The 17056-nt window shown below is 46.0% G+C and overlaps 1 pseudogene; it reads right to left on the bottom strand.

The window, feature by feature from the left end:
• LOC120969025 (BTB/POZ and MATH domain-containing protein 1-like) overlaps positions 1 to 16690 on the bottom strand; it is a 41912-nt pseudogene extending 25222 nt beyond the window's left edge.
• Between the last annotated feature and the right edge of the window lie 366 nt (positions 16691 to 17056).

Raw genomic sequence — 17056 nt, 5'->3', positions numbered from 1 at the left:
TATTTACACATTAATTGAGTTTTTGGTCATTTAATGTGCATAATTCAAATTTGAACTACAAGCACATGCTCCCATGCACCAAAGTTGGTTGAAAAATCACATTTGTGTCCTCGGGTGAATTTCTACTCCCTCCTTCCATCTATATAGGTCCTAATGCGTTTTTCGAGGCTAACTTTGACCAAACGTTAGAGCAATAATATATTACATGCAACTTACACAAATCATACCTTCAAATTTGTATGTCAAAGGAGCTTCCAATAATATAATTTTCATAGTATACATCTCATGTGCTATTAATCTTGTCAACAGTCAAAGGCTGTCTCGAAAAACACATTAGGCCCTATATAGATGGAAGGAGGGAGTAGGTCCCATGCAAAAAATGAGAATAAAATTCAAACATCTCGGCATCGTGGCTCGGTCGAGAACATTGAGAAACTTGGTTTTAAAATCATGAAACTTGGCATGGTGTCATGTCATGGTAGTACCATGTCGTGGTAAAAAAAATTGGCCGAATAGGAACAAATTTTGGTATAAGCTTCTTGTCGGAGCTTCTCTCAAGAAGGCTCGTGGTTCTGGGAGGGAACGTGTCACCTTTGTGTGCATAATTCAAATTTGAAATACAATCACATGTTCCAGTGCACCAAAGTTGGTTGAAAAATCACATGTGTGTCCTCGGGTAAATTTCTAGGTTCCATGCAAGAAATGGGAATGAAATTCAAAATTCTCGACATCGTGGCTGGGTTGGAAACATTGAGAAACTTAGTTTTTTAATTCCTGTAAATCCAAAACACGCATGAAAATAATGAAACTTGGCTTGGTGCCATGACATGGCACCAACATGCTGTGGTAAATTTGCAGTCCGATTTGCGAAGGCGCACACATTAACAATCAACAAAGTCATTTTGGAACAAGTGTTGTCACGTTACAATCGGAAACACAAGTATTACTGAAACCGTGGGCATTCTACTTACTAGTACCATTTACGTGCCGCCACGCGTCCCCATTTTTTATTAGCTAGGATGCGCCATGCAGGGTAGCTATTTGAGTACGAGAGGCGTGCGATCAGACCCCTGCGCGTGCTTATCGGGAGGAGAGCCCTTTGACCTCCATCTACCGTCCACCTCTCTCCCAAGGTCTCCATTAATGGCGCCCGAGCCTCTGTTCAATGGCGTGGCTATGTCTCACTCGACTGAGATTTAAGAGAGAAAAAAGAAAATCTGAAAGCACGGATCTTGATGTAAGATCCGACGGACCTATATAGCATCTACTGCGACTTATAGCAAGACTGATGAATATATAAGGACGATTAAATTTTTTTTGATCAAAGAAGGGCTTGCCCCTTCCGATTTTCATTACTGAAAACCACCACAATTCACAAGAAGTTCAGCACAACTTGTTGAGAAACCACAATTCAAGGGGCGGAGGCACAAGGGGCAATGGAGCACGGTGAGGTCCATCGAGACCTTAGAGAGCTCCATCGTCGGGTCCTGTTCGGTCTGCATGATCTCGCCCTCCTCGTGCACAAACATCTCTCGACTTGGGCCGGGGTATTACAAAGCTTTACCGTCACATATTTTATACTACTTGAAGGTGCATTAAATCAACACATGCAAGTATCAAAAGGAGAGTCACGGCATGCACGCATGCGTTGTAATTAATGCATCGGTAAACGCAAATTATTGAAATATATCGAGTGCAGTGCTTTGATGTGTCGCGTCAACTCGTACATCAACAAGAAGTTTGATTATCCTCTCCCTCGCGAACTTAACTGCACCTGCCTTTGGCTGTATGACAGGTTGGCCACACACCTGTCGGGCCCACCTGTCATACACGCAAATGTAGGAGCGTCCCTCCCTCGCCCATGAGCGTGGTGGCTGGCAAGACTAGGAGAAGCTTTCGCTACACGCTCTCCCTCCCGCACGCGATGGACATGCAGCAGTTTAATCGGTGTCAGATGGCCAGAAGCGTACTGTAGTACTCCTCCAGTGCAGTAGTACTCCATCATTGTTCGACTTCCTGAAGAGGCGAAGAGCCAAGCGCAGCCCGGACGCTCGTGTGGCAGTTTCATGTGTAGAGTAGTCTAGGATAGCGTGTGTCGTGCCTGTAAGCTTAAAATCGTTGGCGTCGGCTCCATGCTATGTGGCCGTCTCGAAGTTTAAAAAAAAATTAAAATAGTCTTCTGGCCCTACCTGACACCCTGGTGATTGTAGTTTGCACGCTCATCTGGTCAAGACAGGAATATATATTTTAATTTGTTTTTTTTTCGAAAAGGGGGGACTCCCCGGCCTCTACATCAGAACGATGCATACGGCCACATATATTTTAATTTGTGGTGGGTAAATGTTAGAGGTTGCAGCAAATATATTGTACACTGCGGGTCTTTCAGCCAAGTTTAGAGGCAAGCATGTGGGGCCAGTGCTATGATGTGTCGCGTCAACTCGTACAACGAGGAGAAGCTTGATTTTACTACACGCCTTCTCCCTCACCCATGCGCGCGGTTGCTCGCAAACGAGGACAGGCTTTTGCTTAGTAGTACTTCTACAACAAGCTATCCGTCCCACTCGTGGTGGACGGACATGCAGCAGTGGATTCGACACTGTAGAAGCAGTAGTAGTAACATCATTGTTCGTCTTCTCGAAGAGGCGAAGAGCCAAGCGCAAACCGAACGTTGCAGTTGCGAACATTAGAGCACGCATATAGCCAGGCTCTTGCATGAGACAAAATTGCTATGTGAGCCCACTATTGTACTAGTACGTACAACTACTTGCTAGTATAGCCCTGTAAACCAGAAAGGAGTATTTGCCCTTCTAGAGATTTCAACAAGTGACTAGACTACACCGAGACGGAGTACATATGGAGCAAAATGAGTGAATCTGCACCGTAAATAAATACGTACTAGTTCTATCGTTTTCCTCTCCGAGGTGCACAATATTGAGTATACTGACTAGTCTCTTTTTGACACGCATTTACATTGTTTTTACACAGTACAGACGCAAGCCCTCATATACACGCGCATACACTCACCCCTATGAACGCACACACGCACGGCACTATCATCTTGAAATTTATGAAGTCACCATAAGCACCTCGTCGTCGACAATGTCGGAAAATTATGAGGGGGGTCTCTCCAACAGTGTTCCTTGGCTCGCACCTAGCATCACGGTGGTCGAACTTGGAGTCATTCATCTGGTACACGTGGCATCTCAGATCTGGACACAAGGTGACGCGACCTCTCACTTCCTCTGCCATTTGAAGCGGCACGCCGGTGGAGGGCTAGCATACTCCAATATTAGGTTGGCTCTATGTGATGTGACAACTTCATATACTAACCGGATGCTGGCTATACTCCCTGTGTAAATAAATACATGGTGTATTGTTTTATTCCTATCGGCGAGGTAACTTAATGTCTTTTTGCTACTTAATAGGATTACATGCAATGAACTAACCACCGCATGTGATGTTTGGTAGTCTCAAGTCATTGAAAGCATGCACGAGCACGGAGGGGGACGCAGCTTCATTGACTTACTGCACCTGCCTTTGAGTGTATGACACGTGGGTCCAACGGGTGGCTGGCCAACCTGTCATACAGCCAAAGGCAGGTGCAGTAGAGGGGCGAGGAGTAGATGGCCAACACGCACGTGAATTCAACGCAGTCTGCAGTTCTCATATAAAGGCTCCCGCCAGTCCAATCTACGAAATCCTACGCACCTACGCACCTAAGGGCAAGAGTGATCACTCCAATCGCAAGATCAGTTGACTAGAAGCTAGACCCATGGAGGCGATGAGCGCGAGCATCAGCCGGTTGTGCCAGATGGTCCACGACGCCGGCCTGCATCCTGGCACCGAGGAATGTCTCCAGGTAGTGCTTGAGGCCGCCAGGGCGAGGGGCCGCTTGGACGACAGCTTCGTCTCCTTGTTCGACGAGGTCCTCGTCGGCTTCCTCGACAAGTTCACCGTCGTCAAGAAGCTCGCGGACGACCTTGACGTACGCCTCCAGCCCACGCGCCCAGGCTCTGCGATGCCTGCCACCCTCAACAGCCTCTATGGTGACAACCTCTTCGACGCACTGGTGGCCCTGCGACTGCCCGCCGTCGCGCCGGAGAATGTCCACCTCGAGGTCGCGCTCGCCGCGCAGCGCCTAGCGCAGCAAGACACCATCGACATAATCACCCACGTCTATGCGCAAATCGTCCACAAGGACTACTACATGCAAGAGGAGGACGATAGGACGCAGGCCTTCTTGGACCGCAGGGCAACCTTGGACGGCATTGTTTAGAAGCACGTTGAGCTTGCCGCCAACGCCGCTGCTCCTCACACGTCGGTTGGTGACCCGGTGCACTAGGGCGTGAGGATGTCGTTGATGGATCCGTATGTATCTTTATCTTTCCGTCAAATCCATGTAGTAGTATATGGTACTACTAGTAATTATCTTACCTTTCGCATCAACTTCATAATTTTCCTACGTACTCCATGCATGAACCGTGCCAGAACCAAACTTCTCATTACTCTAGGGAAAATCATTATTTTTATCTATCGGTCGCCCCATGGAGCAGAACCAAATTTTACAAGTTACAAGTTCAAAAGGAAAAGCCTGCCGTGTTCGCGTCGCACCCCCACACGGTTTGTCCGGCACGCCGCTCAAGGGGGAATGCGTGTTGTGTTGCATTTTCACTTACAAGTGGGACCGCAGTTGAGCAAACCGACTATCGGCAAACCCCCACCCCGCCCACCGCGCAATGGCTGAGAAAACAGGAGGGAGAAGAGATGGCTGTAGCTAGCACGAACTCCAAGAAAATTGGTGTTGGATGGGACTTGTGTGGGTGGCGTGTGCCGTACTGCTAGACATGAATGCTAGTTATGGCCCATGCCACCCCACTATATCGAGGTGCTGGTTACTCCACTATATCGAGTACGTAGAACAAATTTCCTGGAGTCCGTGCTCGGCCCTCCTCTATCTCTCTTCTCAGCCAGCCAGCAGACGCACGGAGCCCGTCGTCTGTTTGCTCATATGTGGTCCCACATGTCAGTGAAAACGCAAGAGGACCCACTGAACCTGCACATCTTTCACCTCGACGTGCTGGTGATGAAAAACAAATCCAATAAAGATCTTCGGTGGCCGCTTTTGGAGTTACTCAAGAGTAGTAAGATTCTATTTACAGTTTAACCCAAGATGCACATCACGTGGCTTCACCTACCACTCTATTTTCTTGCATGACACGACCTGGATGCTGGATGTCCCACGTGTCGGCAAAAGGAGGAAGAACTCGACCAAAATCTTTGGTTGTGCTCTCGGATTAGACTAGTTGTGCTAACTTAAAATTTTATAGTGTAGAATGGATGCAAGTTTTGGTATTGGGAAGAAGAGTACAATGATATATTGATAGAGCACAATTTAGTAGATGTTCTAGCACTTTTAGCTAGCATAGAGGCTAGAGATGAGACTAGTGCACTTGTTGATAGAATAGAGGCTAGACACATCTACTTCTTTACACTCGAAGAAGAAAGAAGCACGCAAGATTGAGCCTCCGCAGATCAACAATGAATGCATCGAGAAGGCACTAATCCAACTTACAGGAGCAGTTATGGAAGTTGGATATCTTCTAAAATGTATTCTTGTGGTTCTTGTTTTCTTTGGTCTTGCTTTTCTAGTCAAAATTTTGGTGATGTATTTCCATGTACCAAAAAATCAATGATGAAAAAAAGATATGTGTTTGCAAAGAAAAATGTACGCGGCCGGGATGCGGTCGCGTGTTCGGCGCACGACCACCGCATCCGAGAAATGGCCCGGACACGACCCCATTGCCCTACCCAAACGGACAGAATCCGAGCAAAACAGAGGTCTGTTTGGGGTCGTGCATTGGAGTTGGCCTTACAAGTGGGACCGCAGTTGAGGAAACCGACTATCGGCAAACCCCCACCTCGCCCGCCGCGCGATGGCTGAGTTAGAGAAACAACTAGGTTGAAGAGATTGTTGTAGCATGGACTCCAAGAAATATGGTGTCAGATGGAAGTCGTGCTGGTGGTGTGTGCTGTACTCCTGGACGTGAATGCTTGTTCTGGCCCATGCCACCCTACTACTCCTAGTACTACTTATAGTAGTAGTATCGAGGATTCGAGGTGCTGGTTACGTACAGCGAACACATTAACATATGGCCCACCTCACACTATGGCCAAATTTCCTGGAGTCTGTGCTAGGTTAAAAAGTGTTCTTTGTGAGGATGGGTGGCTGGTCTCAAGTTTAAAAATTGTTGTATTACGTACGTAGACGTAGAGATAGTGCAGCATGTGAAGCTAGTACAAATAGTGTAGTATTGTTGATTGGCCTCATCCGATAACCTGTTGCAATGCACGTACAATTATGTATTCGGAAAATATTTTTTTGCCTCGTCGCAACACCCACTCAGAAAAGCGACTCGATAGCCATTCATAAATTTAGTAAGTTTATCACAGGCATATCATTTTTTTACATAGAACAGGTCATCAACCCACAACAACAACGAGGATAAATTATAAATACTAAAGTTTTCATCACACAACAAATAACAAGCAATGAAATGAACTTCAACTCAACCAATCCTCGGCGTTGGAAACGCTTGCTTTGAACCACAAGTGATTCTCTGGGAAGGGCCAGCTATTGTAAATCTCGAGGCCAACGCAGGACTGATCATCTAGGCTGAAGCGGCCTACTATATCACGACCAGGGTAGGTAACCACCGAAATGTCCGACGTATAGATACAGTTGCTTCTCATAAATGGTAGTAAGTTGTGTCAACAGCAGCTGGATCGGCTTTCACCATCATTGGATAGTTTTGTCCAAGGAAGAGCGAGTTTACTCCAAGAGCGAGTTTACTCCAAGAGTACTAATAAATAACTTTGATGTGTCCCATCAACTCGCAGAATGACGAGAAGCTTGCTTACTACGCCTTCTCCCTCGCCAACGCGTGCGCGGTGGCTCGCAGCACGAGGAGAAACTTTTTCTTACAAGCGGTGGACGTGCAGCAGTTCATTTGGTGTCAGATTTCCAGAAGTACTACTGTAGTACCATCATTATTGTTCGACTTCCGGAAGAGGAGAAGAGCCAAGCGCAAGGTCACCTACTAACCTAGTACAGTACTACTATAGCCAAAGCTGGTCCACCTTTTTAGAGCATGGTTAATAAATATAGGCGGCTCTTGCAGGGGCACATCATTTAGAGCAAGTACTCTCTTAGTAGGAACAAAGGAAGTGAAACAAAAGTTGGAGTGGATGCTAGATTGCCAATTAAAAGATGATTACATAGGAAAAAAATCCTATAGCATTCTATCCTATGAATCAAACGACCAATGTAGGAAAATTATGAGGGGGTCTCTCCAACAGTGTTCCTGGGCTCACACCTAACATCACGGTGGTCGAACTTGGAGTCATTCATCTGGTACACGTGGCATCTCAGATCTGGACACAAGGTGACGCGACCTCTCACTTCCTCCGCCATTTGAAGCGGCGCGCCGGTGGAGGGCTAGCATACTCCAATATTAGGTTGGCTCTATGTGATGTGGCAACTTCATATACTAACCGGATGCTGGCTATACTACTACGGTACTCACACTCCAAGAAGTGACTCAAAAACCAATCATAAACTGAGTCTATGACATGCATTCGCAACTGAAATGTACCATTCATTAAATACAACAAGTCATCAATACACAACAACAACGAGGATACATGTTGGATTATAGATTATTTCCAACAAAACATTCTAGCAAATACTAAAGTTTTCATCACACAATAAATAACAAGCAATGAAATGAACTTCAACTCAACCAATCCTCGGCGTTGGAAACGCTTGCTTTGAACCATAGGTGCTCTCGGAAGGGCCAACTATTGTCAATATCGAGAGCAACACAGGACTGATCATCCAGGCTGAAGCGGCATATATCAGGACCAGGGTAGGGAACCACCGAAATGTCCGAGGTTTAGATACAGTTGCTTCTCATAAATGGTAGTAACGTTGTGTCAACAGCAGCTGGATCGCCTTTCACCATCATTGGATAGTTTGGTCCAAGGAAGAGCGAGTTTGTTCCAAGACTATCAATACTGAACCAGGGAGAAGGTGTTTGCGCTAGCACACTAGTATCTGTCCTGAATACCATGCAACGGGTGTTGGAATAGGTCAGGAGAGGGCGACCATGGGAGACAACACCTGCTTCCTCAGTAGTAACAGTCTGAGTGCACTGTATACAGACAAGAAGAGGTGATCCATCGGAATTAGTTGCCAGGCGCCACTGAGTATATAAGTTCCGCTCCTCCTCATGCTCGTGATCATCACCATCGTCATCTCCCCCTTGCTTATAATATTTTTCAAGTATAGGTGGTGGAATGTTCACAGGACCTTGGAAACACAAGAAGAAGGTTAATTAGTAAAGGGAAACTTGCTAACCCGCATGCATGTGGATGAAACAATTATAATTACGGTGGAAGACAAACGTACCGAAACTACGAGGATCCCATGCAAAAACAGTGCCGCGAGTGGTGGCAGCAAACACAAGATCCTCGTATTCAATTGCATCACAGTACACATCCGTGTATAGAAACTGATTTTTGAGCAATATCCATCTAGTCGAACCACGAAGGACGGCAACAAGCTTGTCGAAGATAGCTACAACTTGATAGTTCTTGTAATTCCAAGAGCGGTTGGGAACTCGACAAATTGCTATCTTCAGTAGAAGACAGTCACCATGATCATATTTGAACGTACGTAGATCATCTGTGTGCTCAACCTCAGGGCACTCGGAGATTTTTGGAAGTGGAATCCGCTGACGAGTGTACACATTCACAAGTTCCCACTCGCAATTGTACCCAATATAAACAACCCAATCTCCATTTGTGCCAGCCCAGGACTTACCCTTAAGCGATGGCATCTTGACATCACACGTATCATTATCAAGCGGCATCAACTTGCACAAGGCGAGGCCTCCGTCGTCCGCGCCCATGCGAACAGGCTTATAGCAAAGAAGATAAGGGAGATCAAACCGCCCCTGAACCCTTGGGTTCCTTGTAATGATGTTATTAGTTGAGTCGAGAATGGGCTTGAACGAACCTGCCATGCTAGCCGAGGTGATGACGTCGCACCGATCAATGAGTTCCCCCACCACGTCATCTTTCATATCGGGGCAAGAATAACGGGGACGTTTCTGGCTTGTTGCTTCCATGGAGAAGACGATCGAACAATGGCAGAAGGAAGGGTGAAGGCAAATGGAGGAGGGAGGAAGAGCGTGCGACAGCAGTTCCAAATCGAGAGGGAAAGGCGAAGAGTCGGTGGACGGTTGCCAGTTTGCCACGGTACACGAAGAGGCGCCCCGGCCTACACGTCCTTTCGGAAATTGTACAAAAGGACTCGCCGTCGTCTCACTGACATGTTGGAACGGGACCACATGTCAACGAAACATCGTGTGTAATTTCTCGTGCAAAATGCGATCTGGCTGCGTTGGCCCGAGGTGCCGCATTATTTCTCGACTTTATTTTCTTAATGGCGTGCCGTTCAGTTTTGAAGCACGACTGACTGGTACTGTTTGCAGAGAAAATATAAACTACTCTACCACTACTCCACCTCTAGTACTAGTAGTATAAAAAAGATATATAGGCTGGAGCTTCAGAGCTTTCTTGCTAAGGGCTGCCCACTTGCTTCTCACACTATCACCCTCTCTCCAGATCTAAAAAAGACGGCCTCACTCTCCCTCCTCACCGGTGGTCACAGATCCGCCGGGGAAGAAAAGGACGTGCAGTGTTGACGCACTCGTCGTCGGCGAGCGAGATCATGCTCTGACGACAAGGCCGTCCTCTCAGACCTAGCACCCGCGCGGGATGGCCTCCGTCCCCAAGCTCGCTGTCGTAGTGCGTGTGGAGGATGATGACCACGAGAGAAGCCACTTCCCGCCGACCCTCGGGTATGCTACCTCTTTTCGAACCATACCCTTGTTCTATTGCCCCATCTGCCATGTCGCTGCATGTGGATCTTTTTCCACTCCACCATCTTCCCAATTTGCTATCCTCTGCTCTACTGGTCACGCAGACGAAAACCTTAATTTGCACTATTAAAGGAAACCCTACTTCATGCAGACTAATCCATGTTTGGGTTGAATAAGGAAAGGAAGGGAGACTGTACTGTCCAAGAGAGTAGGCATCAAACCCGCATCTAGGTTGAGAAGGGGGAAATCAGTAGCTAAGGAACGAGTCTCGTGTCTCTTGGTTGAAGAAGGGTAGAAAGGCATGACAACGCAATAGAGAATGACCAGGTCGATCGGTTTGTTGTCCTCACATAGGAAAAAGGTGGCTAAACATAACAAAAATGGGACGTAATCCACATATGCTGCCTGGATATTTGTTGCTCTGGGCAACCATACCTCCCTCACCACTCTATGCGTCTGTGGAGGTACATCGTATTGGTGCGCCCACTGTCCGAATGGGCCTCGCATGCTCTTAGTCTAACTTTTTTGCTGTTAGTATAACGCCAGCAGTCAAGTCAAGCAATGCTACTGCTAAAGTGATGCCACATTTAACTAATGCCGCACTCAGTCTAATGCCACCGATAAATTTAAGCAATGCCATTTAATGTCACTGGATTATTTCAGGGTTAGCTGTTGATTGTGGATGTATTAAATTTTTTTCAACTAAGGCATTCTAATGATGTTGCACAACTAGTATACCAACGATGAAACTTGTTACTACCTTCAGATTTTTGCCCTGTTAATGCTTATAGATTACATACCTCACTTTCATGAGATAAGTTAATTTTTTTGTACAGTGTCACCAAAATGCCAAGGCGCTGATGTCATTTTATTTTGGTTAAACTGCACAAAAAATTATGAAGACAAGAGGAAAGGTTAAGAGTGGGCACCTCCTCCTCCGGCTGTTCTCTTGATTCGTTCGATCAAGTTTTTATGTTTGATCGATTATCAAGATTGGGATAGCAATTTTTAAGGTCCCCCCGAGTTCGAAATGATATTTACCTTGGAGGTACATGGTTTGCAATTCTTTTATACTGTCATTAGTTAATAATGCTAGTTACCTTCAGACTTTGTATTTGGTTTAATGCTCATGCACAGCTAGTATACCAATGTTGAAATGTGTTACCTTTACATTTTGTATTGTTAATTCTTATAAAAATCTTCCAGAGTTTATTGAAATCTGTTCAGTAAAATCATTGTACTGTACCCTGTAATAAAATAACTACTCTACTGTTGCACTAGCCACTGGATTAGTGTATATTTGTAGTATTCGAAATTTCGAATGGTGTTGCATTAGCGTATGGACATAAATAAAGGGTGGCAAGCTTTCCCAGATATGTGCTCAAGAAAACTACTACCTGTTTTTCTAAATACTAGTAGACGTTTGGGTACTTTAAACTGAACCGCAAAAACCTCTTATATTAAGGAACAGAGGGTGTAGAGTTCACTCAAATTATCCCGGTAAAGCTAGTCACACCTTTGTTAAAATTAATGTTCATTATGTTATCGGAGGAGGTCTGTAAGTTTGTCTCTAATGCCTGTCGACTACATACCTGACATCATGATGTAATGTTAAGTCATTTCCTTTTGTACAATGTCACTGAATTGTCAAGGCGGTGATGGCATTTTATTTTAGTTGAACTGCACAAAATATGCTTAAAAGAAGAGGAAAGTTCAGGAATCGATCATTCTTTCAGAAAGAACTATATATGCCTTTCTGACATCAGCCTCTGATGCCTTATTTATTCCTTAAAAAAGGTGGTTAGAAACAGTCTTGCTACCTTTTCCCATTAAGAAATTGGAATGCTTATATTTGTGAGTCTATGCTTCAACTAGTGCCACTTTTCTAGTAATCACACTTTCAATATCTATGCAAACAGGGATGCTCGAGTTTAGTGGAACTGCACAAAAAGTCCAACTGGTTCAACATTAGGAGCATGTTTTCTCCCAAACCTTTATATCCAATTGGTGGCACTATGAGCTGTTCATTAAGAAGGTACATGGTTTGCTACTATCTTGTTACTCTTTTTGTACTGTCATTAGATAGTAATACTAGTGGTTTGCATGTGAATTTATTGGCAGGGTGGACCTACATTGGAGGTGCAGGACATGATTCAATGACTGGATGCTCAATTTCGGTTGTATCGATTTCACCTCTTCCATCACTACGAACATGGATATCCTTGGTCTGATGAAGAATAGGCGCTATATTTCTGCTCTGAACAAGCAAATCAATTCAGTATGAAATTGTCCAGGGCAAAACATGACTGTATCAAATTGTCCAGTGCAAAACATGACAGATCTAAGCGGAAGAGACATGTTTAAACCAAAAATACAAGGTGGGGTATATGTTTACTAGCTGCTTGATATTTGTGCAGACAGAGATGTCTGCCCGTTGCTATTTAGCAAACACACAAAGTGACTGCAATTTTGGTTGAACAGCACAAGAGAATAGTATAGTCACTGCATGCAGTGCCATTTGAAAATAGACACAGAAAGATTGGATAGTCACTTCATGGACTGCAGAAAAGTAGTACTGTACTATTTATTGGCCAAGGTGCTTCATTGCTTTGGTCTGATTATACAATGGGCATCATTTTGCCTAAGTTAAAGTTTGTATTCCGAAAATAGTCTCGTCGTGTGATCAAGAGAAGACCAAATCATATTGCAGTGGATGTTCCTCCATCATGTGTGGTTCATTCCCATGGTTCCAGCTGTTGGTGAAACCACTTACGTTTGCAAGAGGAATTGTAGACTTCACAAACAAATTTGTCATTCAGTCTGTACTGAATGTTGGCCAAGAGAAGCATCCATGTTAGTAGGAAGAACATATGTTTTTTCTAGATCTTTGCTTTTGGAGCTACATATTTGTATATGATCTGTGAATCATTGAGATGCATTAACATGTTGATCTTATGTATGGGAATCGTACTAGTTGGTTTTAGTTGTGGCTGATCTTTGCTTTTGGAGCTACATATTTGTATATGATCTGTGAATCATTGAGATGCATTAACAGTTCCTTATATCTGTTCGCTCAGTGTTTACAAGTTACCGATCGATCACTAGCTAGCCTACTAATGTGCTCCTGGCTGTTTTAGTTGCAACGCAAGATCCGAAGTGGCAGTTTTTTGAATAGAAATGCCTACCTCTGAAGAAACTGACAAGCTGCTCTGAAGAAAATGCCATGCGAATCTGAAGAAACTGCTAGCAAAAACGTTCGCAAATGCCTTATCTCCCAGCTAAAGTTCATCAATTAATGCCCTCGGCTGCGACTCGTTGCATGCTGCTCCGCGTACTGGCTGCGAGCGATTTTGAGTGCCCGCATGCAGCCGACCGTAATTAAGGCAGCTAACTGATACGAAAAAAGATGCGCTTTAATTGTTGCGGGCCTTCTAAATCCGTGGAATCATTATTGACAAGGAGGGAGATGATTCGAGTGCACTCGTTTGACTGTAAGGCCGGCTTGCGACCCAGCACGGACGGGACGGGACAGCACAGTCAGAATTTAAGTTTCTCTAGTTTTCCACGGCAAGCTGGCGCGCTAAGCCATGCCTGCTTCATTATGCATTGAATTCCGATGACCGTCGCGCTACCTTCCGCTTATAAGTACTGTTTCTCGGCCTTCTATGGTGGCACCGTGACCCAACTCGCCCTATCCTCATAAGCCCCCACCGGCCCGACGTTGCTCGCCACTTATCCTCGCTCTCTCCATGTCCGCCATGCCCCCGCCCGTCCGCGATAGGCGTGGCCGGAGGCGGTCACCGCCGGAACTAGTGTTCGGTTTTTCACCGGAAGGCAGATGGAGGGAGGAGGCATTCTATCGGTCTTTAGATGGCAATGCGGAGATCGAGGACTTGTTGGAGCGCGACCACCTGGCGGAGGAGCAGGAGTTGTTGGAGCGCAACCACTTGGCGGATGAGCAGTGTATCGCCGATTTGCGCCGCCAGCGGGACATGGAGCAGCAGTGCATCGACGCTCTGAGTCGCGAGCAGAGCGCCCGCACGTGGGCCGACTACGTGGAGGCCGGCGCCCGGCAAATAGCCCTGGAGGCTGTCGGGCACGCACGCGTTCGCGATGCCGAGTTTTACTACCAGCTCGTCAAGTGGGTTTCCCGCTTAGAAGCCGAAGCTTCGGTGGACCACGCCGGCATGGAAAGGGCCAACGCGCGCGAGCAACGCGCCCTATCACACCTCTGGCAAGTCCGAGGCGAGGCGGAGGACGCCGGTGCCGGCGTTTAGCGTGTACCGCAGATGGCGGCCGGCATCGTCTAGTTAGCTAAGAGTAAATTAGTACTTGTACGCTACTAGAGTATTAGTGGAAGTAGATAGTTAACTTGGCTATGATGGTTGTCAACGTGGAAGTTCAGTACTCTATATGTGGATCAGACCTGTTACTTTGCTCTGAATGTTGAACTTACCGTTTGAACATATGGAATGGGCTGTTATTTTTTTAAATGGGTTGTATTTGTCCTCCACGGGTTTAGAGGCTGACTTGTGGGCCTACCAAGTTGACGCGTACACAACCAGGAGATGATTGTACGTGGAGAGGATGACAGCAGGGACCCGCCAAGGTCATGGCAGTACGCAAGCAAAGTGCCTCCTTATTTTAATCCAATAAAATAATGGCTCCTCGTAATGGATTTCTGACATCTGGGTCCCATGCTATTGTCAACGTAGTCAATAAACGAGAGAGTTGCACAACGAGCGGCTGACATCAGGGACCCAGCAGCTCGCCCAGTTATTTTTGTTTTGGGTTAATTTGCTAAATGCCACTCCAAATCTGGTGTTTCTAAGAAATGCCATTGCAATTTCCAAACTTTGAAAAATGCCATTTCATGCCATCCCCAGTGGCATTTTTCGAAGTCTGGAGTGGCATTTTTCAAAGTTTGCAAATTCAGTGGCGTTTTCCAAATCGAATGACAAAACGTCATACTTTATATGTATTAAGTATATCAAATAAAAACTCTCTTCATAGCTTCTTTTGTTTAGCACAAACGATGCCATTCATGCAGCTGAACGAATTCATCTTCATCAAAGTGAGTTTTCTGTTTCGCCAATTATTTGTTTCATGCCTCGCATCAATCTTTCCTGCCAAGTAGTTAGGGAGAGTATAATGCATTCATGGAACTACTGCATATTATAAACTTGGTTGTACAAGCTATAAATGGAATGCATCTATCCATTGTAAACTCTTTTACTTAGATGAATTGTCCAACAGAAAATAAGAACAAAAAAACTGCAGGTACCTTTAATTACTCCGTGGTGGAGGGGGGCAATGAGGCCTTTGACTTCATTTTGGTGTGGCAATATACACGAAGACATAAAAAATGGAGCGTACTACTTGGAGAAAAAGGCATATATATCAAAACCATGTAGTATGCGCATACTTATGGCCAGAAAAGATTTAGATTAAGTTATTTGTGTACCAAAACCAATCTGCATGACCGTTAGGCAAATCTGCAAAGACCAAGGTACGATACTCGCCAAGATGCAGATAGCCAGAATCCATCATGGTCCTTCCATATAGAAATAACCAAAATTATTTTCCATGCTTCTTCCCTTGCCCTGCTAATTCCCTCTTTGTAGGGCACTACGTAATCTGAATTTGGACGTATATACAACCATCTTTGATATGAATAAACAAAGCAAAATTAAAGCAAACTTCAAAAGAAAATCATACATACCATGGAATGAGAGGACGAGGGTTGAGCTAGACATGTCGATTGTACTATGCATTGCTAGTTCCATCAATACAGATAGGATTTCCTGTCATTTAATCTCATGATAGGTAAATACTTTGGAAGTAATGTAATCTGGCAGGTAAGTAATAAGTATTACCTGGATCCCAAAACATATGACACATCACTGGTACCTACAAATATGATGCAGGTATCAAATCAAGCTGTCTTCATTAAAAAATTCAAGCTGCACCATTCCACATGTACCGTCGGTCTCTGCCACCACTTTGGCAAAAACATCAGACGCAGGCTTGATCGCTTGCACAATCTAGTTAAAGCAATTGCCTACAAAAGTACAGCACGCTAGCTTCAGATGGCATGCAAAAACACATCAGGGTATTCAGTCCACATCACTGCAGATTAACCAATAAGAGGGAAGTTCAGATCGAACAGAACATCCTCACTCCATCAGCTGGACGCACCTATCGTCCTGGTGAAGATGGGTGATGAACCGGGAGCACACACTACATGAATCAGAACTGCACATACATAACAGAAAGCGACAGTTTTTGTAGGAAAAAGAACCGCCGGCTAGCATCACACAGAGACAAAGGGAGGTGGAGCAGCGTCTGGCTTCCGAGAAGGGGACCAAGAAGAAAGCCAGTAGCAGCGGCGCGCCGGCCGGGGACTGGGGCACGCAGCCGACAGGAGCAGCCGAGCAGTAGTCGTCGAACTCGGCGTCTGAGTCGTCGTCGGTCCATATTAGCGGCGGCGGCGGCGAGCATGTGGTACATGGCGGTGCAGTAGGCGGTGTACAGGCGAGGCTCGACGGCGATCGGGACCAGGGAAGCACGACGGCGAAGGAGACGAGCGTCCGACAACAACAAGAAGGCAGGTCATCGTGTACACGGAGATCGGGTGGCGGAGCGGCGTCATCCACGAACAAGACGACGACCACCGTGACTTCCAGCCGGACGAGGAGGGGTAGGGAGCGGCCGCAAAAGGCATTGATTGGCCATGCGTGGTACATGGCGGCGGATCGAGAGCTGTGGGACGGAGATGTGGTGCGTGGCCGCGTGGGACGTGGGTTCGTGGGCGGCAGGCTGTTTCCTCGGTTTATTTTCCCTGCTAAATCGGTGGGAGGTTTGCACGTACGAGGGGGAGGGGGAAGATTTTTTTTACTTCGTGCGATCGAGGGGTGGGATTGAGCGGTCGGACAAAAAGAAGGTCGAACCATCACGACGCTCGATCCTCCTTTAATAGTAGAGATACGGTTGGATGGCCTGCATCCGCTGGCTGTCCATGAACAAACGGTTATCGTTGGGATGAACCCGCATTAATCTTGGCCGTTGAATAACAGACTCCGCCCTGCACTCCCTCCATTCGTGACATCACT

This window comes from Aegilops tauschii, chromosome 7 (genome assembly GCF_002575655.3).
Source record: "Aegilops tauschii subsp. strangulata cultivar AL8/78 chromosome 7, Aet v6.0, whole genome shotgun sequence".
Taxonomy (NCBI): domain Eukaryota; kingdom Viridiplantae; phylum Streptophyta; class Magnoliopsida; order Poales; family Poaceae; genus Aegilops; species Aegilops tauschii.
The sequence above is the reverse complement of the archived record's forward strand: the minus strand, read 5'-3'. Positions and strand labels throughout refer to the sequence as shown.